We start from the raw sequence: 16,315 nt of genomic DNA, 5'->3' as shown, positions 1-16,315 counted from the left end.
GGAGGAAAGGAAGAGCCTAGAGGAGACTCTAGGAGAGGTGCTTGTGCCAGAGAATCTGGTGCGAAGAATGCTAACATGTCAGGAAGACTGGGATGCGATCAACTCCATGGTCGTATCTATCCAGAGCAAACTGCGAAAGGCATAGGAGGCTTTATCATGTCATCCACCTCAGATCCCGGATTTAAATCCGATAGACCAGTTGTGGGCACACGTTGAAAAGGAGCTACGAAGGATGTCTGGAGTTCTATTCCTGCGAAGGTCACCGAACAACTTGTAGGGTCGATGAAAGGAAGACTTCTCGCAGTTTTGAAAGCTAATGGTCACCACACCAAATACTAGTTTACCCAATTGTTGGCATAAATTTATTTTGTTTTTATTATTTGACTACAAAGTGCATTGGTGTAACTGTCCAGCTTTTTGGTTGACTGTATGTAAGTCCCAAATGCAAAAAAAAAATTATATTTTTCATTTGTTGTCTATCCTCTTTTTTTGTGTAAATCATGTGCAGTCAATGTGTTCCATAGAATCACATTTCGATGTGGATTGAATGTGACTTGGAAATACATATGTATATTATTTGCACAAATAATTTTCATCTTTTCCAGTTCAAAGATTAGAAATTTCCATGGAAATTAGTGTCTATATTTTCGATATTGAAGTTCTTGCGGTTTATTAGTTTTAAGTCCGGTTCTTGCTTTGGCGGAATTATTCTAATTTGCATGTATTTAGATTCTTACACAAAATCCTTTCAGTCAGGGGTTTTCCCACCGGAAAAAAATATTGATTCTCGAAGGCAAGCTAATTATATTAGTGCAGCAATCTATTATTATTTATCATCTGAATTCCACCATTTCTTGAACAGATAATATCATTAGCCTAACGAAACTGCAAATGTAGCAGCACATTCTTTGAAATTTTATGGAGAAAGAAAAGTCTTGCACATTTCAACCGCGACGGGAGTTACGCAACCAAAATGCCACGCATAAAGGCTGGTGTTAGTGGCGCGTATATGATGCAGTGCATTGGTGTGCGCCCACGAGGTTGCGAGTTGTTGCCGGCACGTGGCTGCATCTGTCATTACAATAGATGTTGCACAGGCGTTTTAGGGCTTCGCACATTCCAGCGGGGACCAGAGGCAGAGCTTCCTTAAAGATTCATTTCGGATTAATTATAATGGATCTTAATGGAAGCACTGAACGAAAGATGCTACCAAATTCTTCTATACAAAGCTTAGTAGAAGCAAACAAGCGCAACATTCTCGATAATTGATGGATGTTTGCTTTCCTAGGAACTGAGGAGGAAATAAGTAGATACATCCAAGATCAGTCTTGCCGATGCATGTCTCCTGCTGTGAAAAGATAAAGTAACACGTACAAGGATTGATTTATCCTTTTGTGCTCGATCTCTATAACCTATTACCGTAAAAATCGTAAGACCAGAATATCAGATTCGGCTAACGCTTTAAAATATTTCACACCAGAGCCAGCTTCTACCGGTTCGAAAACGCTAAAGATTAATTTCCTTCGTGAACACCAAGCTAGGCAGGATGTCGGATACCCAGTCCTTGCATGAAGGTGTGGCGCGGCAGGATTCGCAGCATTTGAAATTTATTTCGAATGTTGTGAATGCGAACGAATAGATGGCGCGGATCTATCCACTTTGCGGAGCTCGCCACGGGAGTGGAGGACCGGCGAGAAAAGTGTGCCATGAGTTAGGGGCAGAAAAGAAACACATGAAGCGAGATTCTCTTCTGCCTCTAACGAGCATACGGTGACACGAAATAAAGAAAGTTAAAAAGGTATGGGTATCGCCCACCTGCCTGTAGAACAGAATCGGGCGGAAAGATCAGAATTCAGGCATATATATCATATATGGAAACTTTACAGTGTGTTTTTGGTTTTTGGTTGGTGGTTTGACTAGCTAAAAAACAATTCAAACTGAAACATATTTAGTAGGATTTTCCACAATGGATTTATGTCCAGACAATAGTACATAGTTTAGCGAGTCGCTGTATGGAAGATCCTCGCCTTAGGAAAACTATGGACTGAACCTATCCAAATTTCCGGAACCTTGAACGGAAAAAGCGGAAGGAATCATATATGGAGGCCAAATTCTGCCATCAGATCAGTGCTAACTGGTCACAGCACTTCAGTCACTTCAGTTGTTTAGGGAATCCTAAGTATATCATCAACCCGATGACGGACTGGACCAATTGAAAAAAAAGCTTCCTCCCACTTTTTTGGTCCAGGGATCCCTTTTTTGGGTTAGGCGCCCAACTTTTCTAAAAAGAGACGACTTGCGGTCTCATCCAGGACAGAGGTAGCCCGACATATGGGCGCTCAAAGAACAGGTACATAACAACCTACAACGATAGCTACCAATTTTGTCATGTTCCACCAACTGGATACATGCTCGAAATGGGAATCTAAGAGGATGTTACGTGTCCATTCTATAACAAGGTACCGAAATCCACGTTAACGAATATTACATTTGGGGGGCGGCGAGTACAGTGGACTTTTATAATGTAAGTGTCCTGGAACTGGGTCTTCTCCCCGACCCATAGACATACATAACTTTTTTTGCAATGAACAAATAATTCAAAACCGGAACTTCAGATTTCAGTATGTATAACACATCGTTCAATAAGTCCGGGGACTAGCGTAGAGATGGCGCTAATAATGCCATTAATATACCAAGGTTCAGAAGTACCAATCTTCAGATAAGATGTGTCAAAATTTGATGTAATTCGAAGCATAACCAAGAAAGCTATAGTGGTTAAAGTGACACTACCTTTGCAATCGTGAAAAAATGAACCAAAACGAGTTTCGTGTGTTGATAAAACATTGTTTTCTAATGGAAAAAAACACTGTTCAAGCTCAGCAATGGCTTGAAAAACGTTATCCGGACTCTACTCCGTCGAAAACAACCATTTGTCGGTGGTATGCTGACTTGAAACGCGGTCGTGCTGATACAAATAATGCGAAACCAAATGAGGCAGTAACTTCCGAAAACACCAAGCAAGTATTGAAAATCGTGATGGGTCACCGCAAAATCAAAGTGCGCGAGATAGCTAAGATGGTGAACATATCAACTGGTAGTGCATTTACTATTTTGCACCAAAAATTGGCTATGAAAAAGGTTTTTTCCAAATGGCTGCCGCGTTTGCTCACAATGAAACAAAAGCAACAACGTATCAATGATTCGGAGAGCTGTTTGGCACTGTTTATTCGCAATAAACAGGATTTTTTGCATCGATATGTGACAGTGGACAGAACATGGATTCACCATTTCACTCCGGAGTCAAGTCGGTAGTCAGCTGAATGGCGTACGACCGGTGAAAATCGCCCGAAGCGTCCAAAAACACAACAGTCGGCCGGCAAAGTGATGGCGTCCGTATTCTGGGATGCAAATGGTATAATTTTCATTGACTACCTCGACCTCCGACGCTCGACGGAGTTCGTGATAAGTTTCTGCGCGTGCCTGCGTTCTTTGAGAATGCAACATTACTCGGTATGCGGCATTCTTCCGTTTCGTTGATCAAAGGGTAGTATAGGCCCCAGGGCGAAACGTAGATTGGTACCCATGATGGAACATAAAACCTGGAAAATGCCTGCTGAACCAACACCAACAGCTCTACTACCAAATCCTATCTCCACCTCCACGTGGTGACCACTGGGAGCTCTTTCATAACGAAAAGCTGCAGACGGAGAAGGATGAAGGTGAGTCTCCCGCGCCTAAAAACGGGACAAATTGTACCAACTGGTCCTCCAGGTTGGGGGTTGGGTAGGGCTGACAACCCGACACGGAAAACAACTTGTTACGAAGCCACAACAGGAGCCTCGGACTGGACGGATTATACAACGACGAACCCGGCAACGACAAAGGAAGAACGATTTGCGCATTTCCTCATGGAACGTGCGCTCCCTGTATAGAAATGAAGCTGATGAGCAGCTAGCCGATACCCTGTCCCAATATAGGGCTGATGTAACAGCGTTACAGGAGATGCGTTGGAGAGGGACCTGTTTCCTGGAAAAGAGCCGCTACACCATATATTATAGTGGCCGTCCAGTAAACCTTGTGCTTGGAGTAGGTTTCTTAGTCAGCCAAAAATGAAACCTACTATTATCGGCTTTGAAAACATAAGCAAACGGCTATGCATTCTCCGCTTGCGAGGCAAATCTAGGAATATAAGCCTCATTAACGTTCACGCCCCTACAGAGGAGACTGCAGAGTCGGACAAGGATACCTTCTACGAGGCAGTAGAACGAACCCTCGAAGACTGTCCCAGATATGATATCAAAATCATACTTAGGGACTTAAACAGCTAAGTAGGGAAGGAGCCCATATTCAGGCGATACGTTGGCTCCTATAGCTTACACCAAAATACAATTGATAACGGACTGCGGATGATCCAATTGGCAGTGTCACACGGAATGGTTGTTGGAAGTACCCGGTTTGCGCGGAAAGCGGTCCAGAAACATACATGGGTCTCTCCAGACGGGACCACTTTCAACCAAATTGACCACGTGTTGATTGAACACCGCCATCTCTCAGCCTTGATGAATGTCAGAACATACAGGGGGGGGGGCCAATATAGACTCTCACTATCTCGTTGGCATGGTGCTCCGAGCTCGAATTACGACACCATCCAGAATCCGCTCTGACAATCAGGTGAGAGTTAACGCTGAAGCCATCCACAACACAGCCCTCCGCGACACGTATAAGAGGGAAATGGATGCCACAATGACCGCAGTCAACTGAGGACCTGGAGATGAAGCATCAACAAATGATCTTCACAACCAGAAACATACTTGGCCCCAGCCGCAAAAGGAGTCGGAACGGCTGGTTTGACGATGAACGGAAGTAAATTTGGGGGTGGCAATTCTCCAGGAACTGACACATGAACGTGCTAGTATATATCATACCAAAACCTCTCCTGTGAAGTGATACTTCACGATGATCATGCGCGGATATGGGCGGATCAATGGCGTGGTTTCAGTAGGCTGCCGCTTCATACAGTGGCGTCTCTTAAGGGTTTCCAAGCCAAGAAATATGAAGGCCCAATTCATCAACCTTAAGCTATCATTTTTTATTATAGCCTATGTTACTGAAATTCTACGATAAACTCAAGGAGGGTCCCATTGAATTTCCAGGAAAAATAATAATATACTGTTAATGATTTCATTCGAACAAATATTGACATGCAATTTTATGGTTTTTCTTCAGATTTTCCGTTTGGGCAGTTGCTCTAAGTAGCTAGAAAAAAAAAGGAGTGATCACTTTCCAGCCTCCGTACTTCGTAACTAATGTTGAAATTTCAACTTCGGGAAGTACTAATTGAGCTCTTTCATTTAATATCCCACAAGACTATATTCCGTACAAAAATTTAGACCGCCCCGACAAAGTTGATAACTTATACTTATATCTGCTCAAATAAAGTTAATAATAGTATATTATATATATACTCTCAATGTACTGCTGCATCTCCTCCCCCTAGACAGTCAGACTTCGTGATTCCGGATGCTGGGCAGCGAAGTCCTACGGCCACAGCAACATCCTAGATGAAATACCTCGGGAAATCTGGACATCCCCAATACGCAAGCTGAACTTCACGATGGTAACTTTGCTGTGGACCTCCCAAGGTGCTGTGTTGCAAGACTATGATAGAGCATTTTTTAAGGACGGATCAAAGATGGCCTATGGAGTCGGCGTGGGGGTTTTCTCGAATACACACGATGTACCCAAGTCGTATGGTCTCCTAGGTTTCGCCAGTGTATTCCAGGCGGAAGTACTGGCGATATTGGAAGTCTGTCGTTGGCTGGAGCGTGATTCGAGCCCCAAGCGTAACAAAGCCATTCTGACCGACAGCAAGCCTTTATGGCAAGGCCTTGTACTCAACGACGACATCTTCCCGGCTGGTGGGGCAGTGCAGAGACGCGCTTAACCGTCTGGGTGGCATGCTCAAGGTAACTCTCCTCTGGGTTCCCGGGCATAGGAACATAGAGGGGAATGAACGGGCTGACGGATTAACCAGGCAAGGCTCTGCTCTTGGCAGTCCCTCGGCGAATACGGTCGGTGTTCCGCTGGCAGCTGTGGGGGGCCGAGTCTACTCGCACTACATGGCAGCCGCGGGCCTGAGATGGCGAAGGCTTACAAGCTGTGCCAAGTCAAGGAGAATTTGGCCCGCTTATAACATCGCGTGATCACGATAGCTCCTGTGCGAGACGCGTGCAAATGCATTCAAGATTACGGCGGTCTGCACAGGGCACTGGCCCATAGAGGACCATGCCGCTAGGCTCGGCATACCCTACAACTCACATTGCCGAAGCTGCAGAAAAGGAAGGGAAACCCTCATGCACTTTCTCTGCGATTGCCCAGCACTGGCTAGAGTCAAGCTGCTTACACTGGGTAAACCATTCTTTGGGGACCTCAGAGAGATTTCTAGCTGCAGGGTGGGAGAGCTGCTTTCCTTCGTGAATGCTACAGCCTGGCTCTGAAGATCCGAGCCGGCTGCTCCCATAACAACAGTCACGGCCTTAGGAGTTTGTGGCATCAAAACGGCGCACCAAAGCGTTAATTGGGCTCCTCGGAGCGGCCACTGATACCTACCTAACTACCCCAGATTAATATATTTTTTAAATTTACTGGTACTCCATAAGAGACAAAATGGGAGGGTATAATCAGCATATATACTCTACGAGCTATGTGTAAATGAAGCCGTTGTGTACCCGAATATTATTACATGAAAGATCAACAAAACCTTTCATACCTGAAGCGCCGAGCTTCCGGTTTCCGACTTGTTGCTTGTTCGTGTTTTTTCCATAATGGATATTGAACAAACTAGCCCCGTCGATTGTCTGTGTATGTGTGTATGTAATTTACAAATTAAAATAAAATGATTGGGTAACAATTTTGACTTAACAAATAACAGATGATATGCAAGACAAACACGATGGCTATGAATATATTCAAACATAAATATTTCGTGAATTGAACTTCCACAATATAGCAAAATGTAACACATTTTTTGCACTTCATATGGATATGTCATGGTACGGAGGCATGGTCCGAAAAATCCCAATATTTGCCGTCATGCAGATGAGAGATTTTTCCAATAACTTTCACTATATTGCGAAGTCTCAGTCCGTGTATGTTTCGTATTTGAGTTTGTCAAAAAAGCATTCGTCTGCTTACCTTTTCGGTGATTAGGTTAGAATTTTCATAAGTAAATAAAAAAGACAATATTCAGTTCATGTCCTCAATTTTCCTTCATTACATGTTCTTTAGAAATAAAATGAAAAGTAAGCGCTTCAACTTCACTCCATTGTTACAAAGAAAAAACCAAAACACAAAATAAACGACATCATTACACACCAAAAAAGGAAGCGTTTCTATGCATTTTCTCTTGAAGTATTACCAGGTAACAGTACCTACCAAAACATTGTGGTGCGCAGTGAGTCGACATTGCGTTGTAGTGCATTTAGTGTTACCATCATGAAACGACAGAATTGAAGCATTGTAAGCTAATAATTAAGGTATTGCAATATGAGACGAAAGGACTGAGAAACAATTGTGAAGGAGCGAACAATTTGTCTAAACAAGATTGTGCATTCACCTGAAAACAAGAAAGTGCGAAAATGCCCGCAGATCTAGCCGATTACACAAATTAATTAAACAAAAATTTAAGGGGATCTTCGTACACGCATGCATGTTTCCACCAAATATATGCATCTCGGGTATCAAATGAAAGCCCTCAGTTAGTACATTCCTAAGGAGGTCGAAAACGATTATTTCCCATTCCCAGAAGGTAATAATAGTAAATTACTGTAATTTTTAGTAACTAATTGCAAAACCCCCTTAAGTTCATCCTAGAATCATGCAGCAATGTAGGCTATGGCACAGGCATATATTATGTCCTGTTTCTATAAAAGAAATATATAAAACCTTTTATACCTGAACTCTAGAAAATACCCTAATGAACGGAATGGTCAGGAATTGGAGGGTGTCGGATGAACCCTTTATGTCTGATCACAGGATAATCAGATTCGACATTGAGGGTAACTCCGAAATAGAAAGAATAACAAGGAATCCCAGTAGAACGGATTGCGAATCCTACGCAACGCACTTGAACAACAACATTGCCCACCTTCAAGGGGGCGGTGACATCAGGAGCGAACTGGAATTAGAAACGGTGGTGGAGAACCTCAACACAATCGTCATTGACGCATATGAGGCCAGCTGTCTGGCTAAGACAGTCAGAATGGCCAGAATGAGAACAGAGGCACGAAAACTCTTCAACCGGGCAAAACAAACCAGGGACTGGCAAAGTTATAAAAATGCGCTGACTACGTATAGCAACGCGATCAGGGAAGCGAAACGGAACAGCTCCAGGGAATTCTGCGAAGGGATCGAACAGATCACAGAAGCAACCAGGCTGTAGAAGGCTATAGCCAAAAACGGGGAAATTTACCGAGAATGAGGAGGACATGGTACACCTGCTTCTCAGAACTTATTTCCCGGGGTCCTACCCCACGGTGGCAGGCGACAACATTCTGTCTCGACACCCCAACAACGAATAAAAGGGGAAAGAAGGAGAGCTGGAAACTAGCAAAAGAGGTATGCTCAGACGCTAGGCTAAGATGGGCAGTGGGAACTTTTAAACCACTGAAATCTCACGGGGTAGATGACATTTTCCCAGCACTTATCCAGAGAGAACTCGGAATTACCTTAGAATCTCTTCTGAGGGTGGTGAGGGGGAGCACAGCATTGGGATATACACCAAGGGCATGGAGACGGGCAAAAGTGGTCTTTATTCCGAAAGCGAGTAAAAAAGAGGACATGCCTTTTCACCCTAAAGCTTTCAGACCAATTTGTCTAATATCGTTCGTACTCAAAACGGTGGAGAAGGTCATAGACGGTGGAGAAGGTCATAGACCACTATATTAGAACTAACGTTCTAAAGCGTAATCCCCTACATCACTGTCAGCACGCTTACCGGGCAGGACGGTCAACTGAAACTGCTCTATATCAGCTGACAGAGGTACTACGGGATGCCATAGAAACAAAAGAAATTGCACTGTCCGCGTTTTTGGATATCGAAGGAGCATTCGACAACACATCGCACACAAAGATACAAGATGCCCTGAGCCGCAAAGGAGTGGGAAACACCCTGGCATTCTGGATGGGCAAAATGCTAGAAAGCAGGTAAATAGAGGCACCGACAGGTATGAATTCTATTATCATGAACACCACTCAAGGCTGCCCACAGGGTGGGGTACTATCCCGCTGATGTGGAGTATGGTAGTGGACGAATGCCTGGGCGTGCTAACAAATACTGGAATACAGGTCCAGGGTTACGCGGACGACATTGTTTTAATCTGTAGGGGCAAATATAAAGATACCCTATGTGATAGAATCCAAACTGGACTAAGGGTTACTAGTGCCTAGTGCAGGAAGGTGGGACTGCGGATCAACCCAGCCAAAACCACCATAGTGCCATTCACCAGGAGGCGTAAGCTTGATCACCTGAGAGCCATAAAAATTACTCTGGAAGACACAAGTCGGAAATCCACGAGGGCTCTGATGACTTGTAGATCCATAGCAGGAAAAAAATGGGGTTGCAGCCCGAAGATACTACTTTGGATATATACTGCAATAGTAAGGCCAATGATTACTTATGGAGCGGTAACCGGGGCAGAAAGAACCGAACTCAGCACACAAGCCAGGGAATTACATAAGCTCCAAAGGCTGGCCTGCGTGTGTATCAGTAGAGCAATGAGGACATGCCCAACGGCATCCCTGGAGGTACTTCTGGGATTAACCCCTCTCCATCTGCACATACAGATGCAGGCAAGGAGGGCAATATTCAGGATGGCCGGTAGTATGAGTGAGGCGGAGAGCTGCCTAAATCGAAGGAAGATTGATATTCTTTCTAGGCGGTGTCCCGAATTATTGATACCAAGGAATAACATGACAACGAAGTTTCACTTCGATAAGAAGTTTGAAACACATTGGAGTAACAAGGCAAACTGGGAGAGCGTGGCTGCGACATACGGCTTAAACCAACAACTGACTACTTGGTACACGGACGGATCCCTCACAGCAGAGGGAGCGGGTGTCGGTATCATTGGTCCAAGGAAAATGTACTTTGAGCCAATGGGCAGGTACACTAGCATATTCCAGGTGGAAATATACGCCATAGACAAATGTGTCTCCTTTAATCTGCAAAGGAACTATAGGGGGCAGAACGTAGCTATTCTCATCGATAGCCAAGCAGCGATCAAGGTACTTAGATCCAACCAGGTAAACTCTAAACTGGTATGGGAATGCCTTGAGAGATTGAATACACTCCGCTCGTCCAACAAGGTCTGGATACTTTGGGTTCCAGGCCATGCTGGGTTGGAAGGCAACGAGGCAGCGGACGAAATAGCCAAGAAGGGAGCAAGGACACCTTTACACGAGCCAGAACCCTTCTGTGAAATCGAAAACGGTTTCATGGCTATGAATCTAAGAAATGAAGAGGAACGGTTGAGGGAACTATATTGGGCGGGCCTACCAGGGATGGAGCCGTCCAAGGTGCTTATTGGGAGATACGAACCCATACGAACAAAGGATTGCTTAAACCTGACCAAAAAGAACCTCCGAATCATAGTGGGAATTCTCCCTGGTCATTGCCGGCTGAACTATCACCTAGGGAAGCTAGGGATATCTACGCGCACTGCCTGTAGGTTTTGTGAGGGGGATGACGAAACCTCTATACACTTCCTGGGACAGTGTCCGGCATTTGTGCAAAGTAGGTCGAGGCATCTGGGAGAACACTTAATACCAGATGCAAAGCTGAAAGATCTGGAAGTAGGGAACATACTAAAGTTCCTAACGGTTATAGGCCTGCTTGAGATACTATGATCAATAGGTACACTCTAACCAGTAAAAGGGGCACAATAGTTCTTCAAGGACACGGTGCGACTTTCCCTTAACAGAATAATAATAATAATACCTGAAGCGTCCAGCTTCCGGTTTCCCGACTCATTTCTTTATAGCATGGAGCGAAGTTCTTTTTTTGCATTGATTTTCTTAAGAATAGATAATGAAGAAAAATTGAGGACATGAACATTATTTAGATACGAAAATTCTGTGTCAGGATAGCTCAGTGGTTGGAACACAAGGCTGTCGTACGGAAGGTCGCGTAGAATTTGTATCGTGATTTGGCGTCGGATATTAGTCGACTCAGCTGTGAATGAGTACCTGAGTCAAATCAGGGTAATAATCTGTGCCGAGCACAATGCTGACCACATTGCCTCCTATAGGATGCTGTAATCCTGTAGTGTCCCGTTACGGTTCCGAATAAAGTGCTCTACCACACTTTAAGACCCTGATTCAATTGGATTCTTGCGCCAACGATTATTATTTCCGAGTTGTCACAATCTCGCAGATGCCGGATTTTACCTAATACTAGCATTAAGTGCCAAGCATTTAAGCTAGGATGATCCCGCGTACTTAAAAACTAAAGGGGCGCTGGTGGTGGTGGCCGGTAGTAGGTCAATGGGAGAATCCGTCAAGAACTCCCCGCAACATCGAGCACATATGCAGAATGGTGTACTTTTGCCCTGGCTTGAACCAGACTATACGAAAGTCCGAAGACATCAAGGGAAGCCGTGAGGGATTTAGGTACAATACCTATAGTTGACAATATTATGGGAACTACAACCACCCGCTCGAGACGCCAAATACCTTTGATTTCCCGAGCCAGTGGCTCATACTTCACCCTCTTCTCCACGTATTTCTGTTCGATGTTGCTGTTATGGGGATAGCGAAGTCAATAATATACGCGGAGCGACCCGTCTTTCAACTAACAGTACGTCAAGCTTGCTATGTGGAATATGGCGATCAGTCAGAACTTGCCGGTCCCAATACATACTATAATAGACCTATCAAGTGCTCGTTGGGGCTCATAACGGTTGATGGATGGTTTTGTGTTGCACCGGTGCCATAACAGTGCAGTCGGAAATGAGATGGTCCAACGTCTCTAACGCTGAACCACACATCCTGCACTGGTCATTCTACACCCGTTCTTTCATGATGAGTTTGTTATAAGCTCGGATGGGGACCACGCCGTCCTGAAAGGCACGCACGAACCCCCCCCCCCCCCGTCTCAGCAAAGAGCTCCTCAGCACACAGCCATCTGTTCAGCAAATGCCAGTCGATAAATGGCTGCCAAACACAATTCACGTGTTTACCGTGCATTGCTTTCGACTTCCGTTCATCAATACGCTCTTGGTCCGACTTCACCCCACCCAGAAAATTTAAAGATTGATCCTTCGAGTTAAGTGGAGTCAGTCCGCCGTACAGACAGCCACATGCAAAGGACTCGCCTGCTCTTTTCTGTAAAAATAAGCGCGCAGTGAGTCGACTCGGCGATGATGTTGTGCCTCCATGACAACTACGCCCCTTTATCTGATGTCAGGAAACAGGTTCATCTGCATCCACCTCTGAACGTTTTCCGGATCGAATACATACAATATTGTTAAAAACAACATCATCGGATCGAATAACAAGCCTCGAAAAAGTGCTAGGGCGTCCACCTCAGTTGTCGCGGCAGGACGGGCCCCGGTCCTGTCGAGAAATGGACAGGGGTTCTTGACGCATGAACGACGTCAGGACGTAGGTAAGTTAGTCCGAGCAAATCAAATACGTGGCTGCAAGCTAAATGTTGGCACCCTAACTGAAAAGACCGAGGGACTCGAAAGAACCCTTCGGAAAAGTCGCATTGATATCTGCGCTCTGGAAGAATGTAAAAATGGCTACCAATACTGTGTTGGCATTGCATTCAGCAATGAGCCTGCTTATGACTATATCATCATTGCCGGCGACTTTAATGGTCATGTGGGTGAAAAAGGTAGACGGTAATAGGTGCCACGGGGGAAAGGGGCTTGGAGCGCGAAATGAACCCCCATCAGACGATTGCCTTATCTCCCTACATTTTATCATAGGAATAGCAAAACGCACTGATTGCAAAGCCGTTTCTATGAGACCATCGCACCTCAACATCGCCCGTTGATTGCCATTATGCGAATCAAGCCACCTCTCGGGGTCACCAAGCCAGGTAAGCGGTACATCAGCCGAAATACTTGGCTTTGGTATGACGATGTTGAAATGAAGGTCCGTGAAGAGGAAAAGCTCAACCACAAGCTATAGAATTTATAAGAATGCCAACCGGGAAGCTGCCACCCGAGCTATCCATTACAAAAATCTTAACAATAAACTGGACACTCGGGATGGCGAGAGAGATTTCGAACGCACTGAGGATGACTTCTGACTTCTGACTGTTGTGTGAATGACAAGAACGGTACTTTGATACTTACTAATCGTCGAGCCGCGACGGATAGATGGTGAGAATATTTCGAGCAGATTTCAACCGAAGAATTTGTACATCCTCCACTTTCAGAATCATTGCCGACATTTGGAGCAGTTCCAACTGTCAGCGCAACTGAAGTCGAGGAAGCAATAAAACGAACGAAATTAGGGAAAGCAACAGGACCTGACCGCATCAATCCTGGGCTCTGGAAAGCGAAGAGCTGGGGCCCAACATTGTGGCTCAGTGAATTCTTTAACCGGTTCCAATATGGGAAAAGAAAGGTAGTCCAGCAGAATGTTCAAATTATCGTCCGATCCGGTTACTTTCCTATACCAGGAAAATTTTTGAACGAATTTTTGACAACCACATTCGCGAAATCGTTGAAATGACCGTGAATCAAGCTGGATTTGTCAAGAACTGCGGAACTACTGACGCTGCGCAGTTATTTATGGAGAAACACCGTGAGAAGCTATTCTATCTGTAAAATGGAGGTACGAACCCTCCACTGGGCTTCAGTTCACCAACACCACTCCCTATCTATCTTAGATGCAGGCAGCAAAAGCAGGAACTAACTAAACTCGAAACCCAAAGCGTCGGTCTCAATAGCGAAGAATGAAGCGTCATTGGTTTTTATTGGGACAAAAATGGGGGTAGCGGAAAGTAATTTCGTTCAGCTAATCTCCAAAAGCATCAATAAAGAGCCTAGATAAGTTGAATGTTCCTCAGATAACACTTCAGCATAATAAAGCGGCAACTGCAGAAATTAGCCGGCTAATCAGAGCAGAGGGTCTAGAGGTCGGAAGAGGATCAGGTCTTCAGACCGTGGGAAGTAATTTTACATATGAAATGTCCTTCGGCATGACTAGGGCAAGTATATTTACTGAATCCGAAATGCAAATAATACCAGCATATAACTTCACGCTTGAACTTAACTTTAGCGATGACGACGACAGAAAGGAGTAAGTGGGACTAGTTAGTAATATCCGCTTACTCGCCGTTGCGTGCACCCGATGTGCATCCATACCGAGGAGCCACTATGTAGACTTTGCAATGAGACAGCTATTCGTATCATCTTAAACCACTCCATACCAAGAAGATTCCCGAGCGCATTCGAAATTTTATGGTAGATAAAAATCATTGCGCATCTTCCACAGTCGACGGTAATTGCAGGAAAACAATTCCGTGCATAAAGTATGATGTTATTGTTGTGTATGTGATGCAGTGAATTGATGTGCGCCTACGGAGTCGCGGGTATGTGGCATTACATAGTTGTTGATGGCTTGTCACATGGGATGGGGAAACACACACAAGAAAACCATTTAAACGTTATCAACGCACCGATACATTGACCACATGGGTCACGGGCTAGCTAGGTACCTCGTCCCTATCCCAAAGATACACAATCGCAACAACAGTTCGTTGAAGGTTAAAAAGAAAAAAAAAACTGAAACACTAAATATACAAAAATACTTACCGAATAAATTCTACAAATTTAGCAGATGCCGCACTGAATGAGGGAACAACTGGTTCCCGAAACGCGTTATCTGTAAAAAAAAAATTTTGTGAAAAATAGGAAGTAACTTCTTTTATTAATAAATAAAGAAATCATCAACTTATAGCTGATTATTAAGTATCTAGGGGTGACAATAGAGACGAAGTTTAACCTGAAATCCAGAACACGAGGTAGCGTATGTTAGTGCAAAAATGGTTCTGAAGGATGAAATAGGCGGGAAAGTACTCCGGGAGACGTTTTTAATCAAGCAAATTATTGAATATCATCCGCAAGTTATTTAGCCAAGGGCTGCTAAGGCCGAAGAATGAGCAACCAGGAATACATTTTTCAGGTCTTGTTGAAAACAAGACCTTATTAAAATCGATTTACTTTCTGCCTGTCCGTCCATCTATCTATCTGTCGATTTGTCACACCCATTTCCAAAAGGGTCAACTGTATCAAGGACCGGTTCTCAGAAACTACCCAACCGAAAAATCGTTTTTGGTATAAAGTTGTACCGAATGAAAATAAGGAAGTCGCAGGACCTTTTGCCACCGTAACCACCGCTTTGGTTAAGGTTTTGGCGGCGGAACCCAGGAAGCGTGATTTCTCCAGTTGGAAGTGCAGTTCGATCTTGCGAGCATTACGACGAACGCCGCTAAATTTAATCATGCTTTGGAGTCAGTCGCGCTCGTCGTCGAGTTGCTGCGCGAGTACTCCTACGCCTGGCTGAAGGATCAGCTCATCAGGCGCCTCTCAGTAAGTGAGGCAGCCAAACTGAATCACTTGCTGACAGATCTGACGCTTGGCGACCGCACTCCCTGCTGGCCACTTCGGGAGATGAAGCAGCTAGGTGGATACAAGGTGGGATCTGAGCTCCAAAAGTCCGTGGCCCTTCAGTGATTGTCGGAGGGCACTTAGGCCATACTAGCTTTTGCAGATGGCGGTTCTCTAGAGATGTTGGCCGCAAGTGCGAACAAAATTCACGAGTTGCACGCCGACGAGAAGTGATTCAAATGTTCTATTTAGCGCAAAGAAACTCAAAAAATCGAATGTATAGAAATTTTCTAAAACATAAGGCTAATGAAACTGCTATGCCAACAGAAGGTAACAGTACCCAAAAAATGTAATTCTATGCCATATTAAGCATGCTACGCGTGCCTGAAAGAGAGCAATTATTCCGCAGGTATTTAGTAGTTTTTTCAACGTTAATTCAATAAAAATTAAAAACAAAAAAAATTTCGAATATTAAGTAAGGGTTTATGTGGCTCCCTCGACGATTACTTACCTGAAGCCAAGCGGTAATCAAAACCCCACGCCAAGGGGTGACTATCGTGCCGAGGGCTGAATGGTCACAGGGGTTAAGATGTAGCCGTAAACGGTGAACTCTGGCTACCAGGCGACCCCCAGTTTCAACTAGCCTTGTCTCGGCAAAAAGGGGCTCTGCCGAGATCGACTTACTTTCCCCG

The 16,315-nt window shown here is 44.6% G+C and overlaps 1 protein-coding gene across 4 annotated transcripts in view; it reads right to left on the bottom strand.

Moving 5' to 3' along the window:
* The window catches only part of LOC119660867 (fatty acyl-CoA reductase wat-like), a 216,446-nt gene that overhangs the window by 130,851 nt on the left and 69,280 nt on the right, over positions 1-16,315 (bottom strand). For all 4 annotated transcript variants that reach the window (XM_038069777.1, XM_038069776.1, XM_038069778.1 and 1 more), the window contains one exon: positions 14,829-14,898. The gene's annotated coding sequence lies outside the window, so the exon portion shown is untranslated. The remainder of the gene's footprint in view (positions 1-14,828; positions 14,899-16,315) is intronic.

Source organism: Hermetia illucens, chromosome 7 (assembly GCF_905115235.1).
Source record: "Hermetia illucens chromosome 7, iHerIll2.2.curated.20191125, whole genome shotgun sequence".
NCBI lineage: Eukaryota > Metazoa > Arthropoda > Insecta > Diptera > Stratiomyidae > Hermetia > Hermetia illucens.
This window is presented reverse-complemented; position numbering and strand designations above follow the sequence as displayed.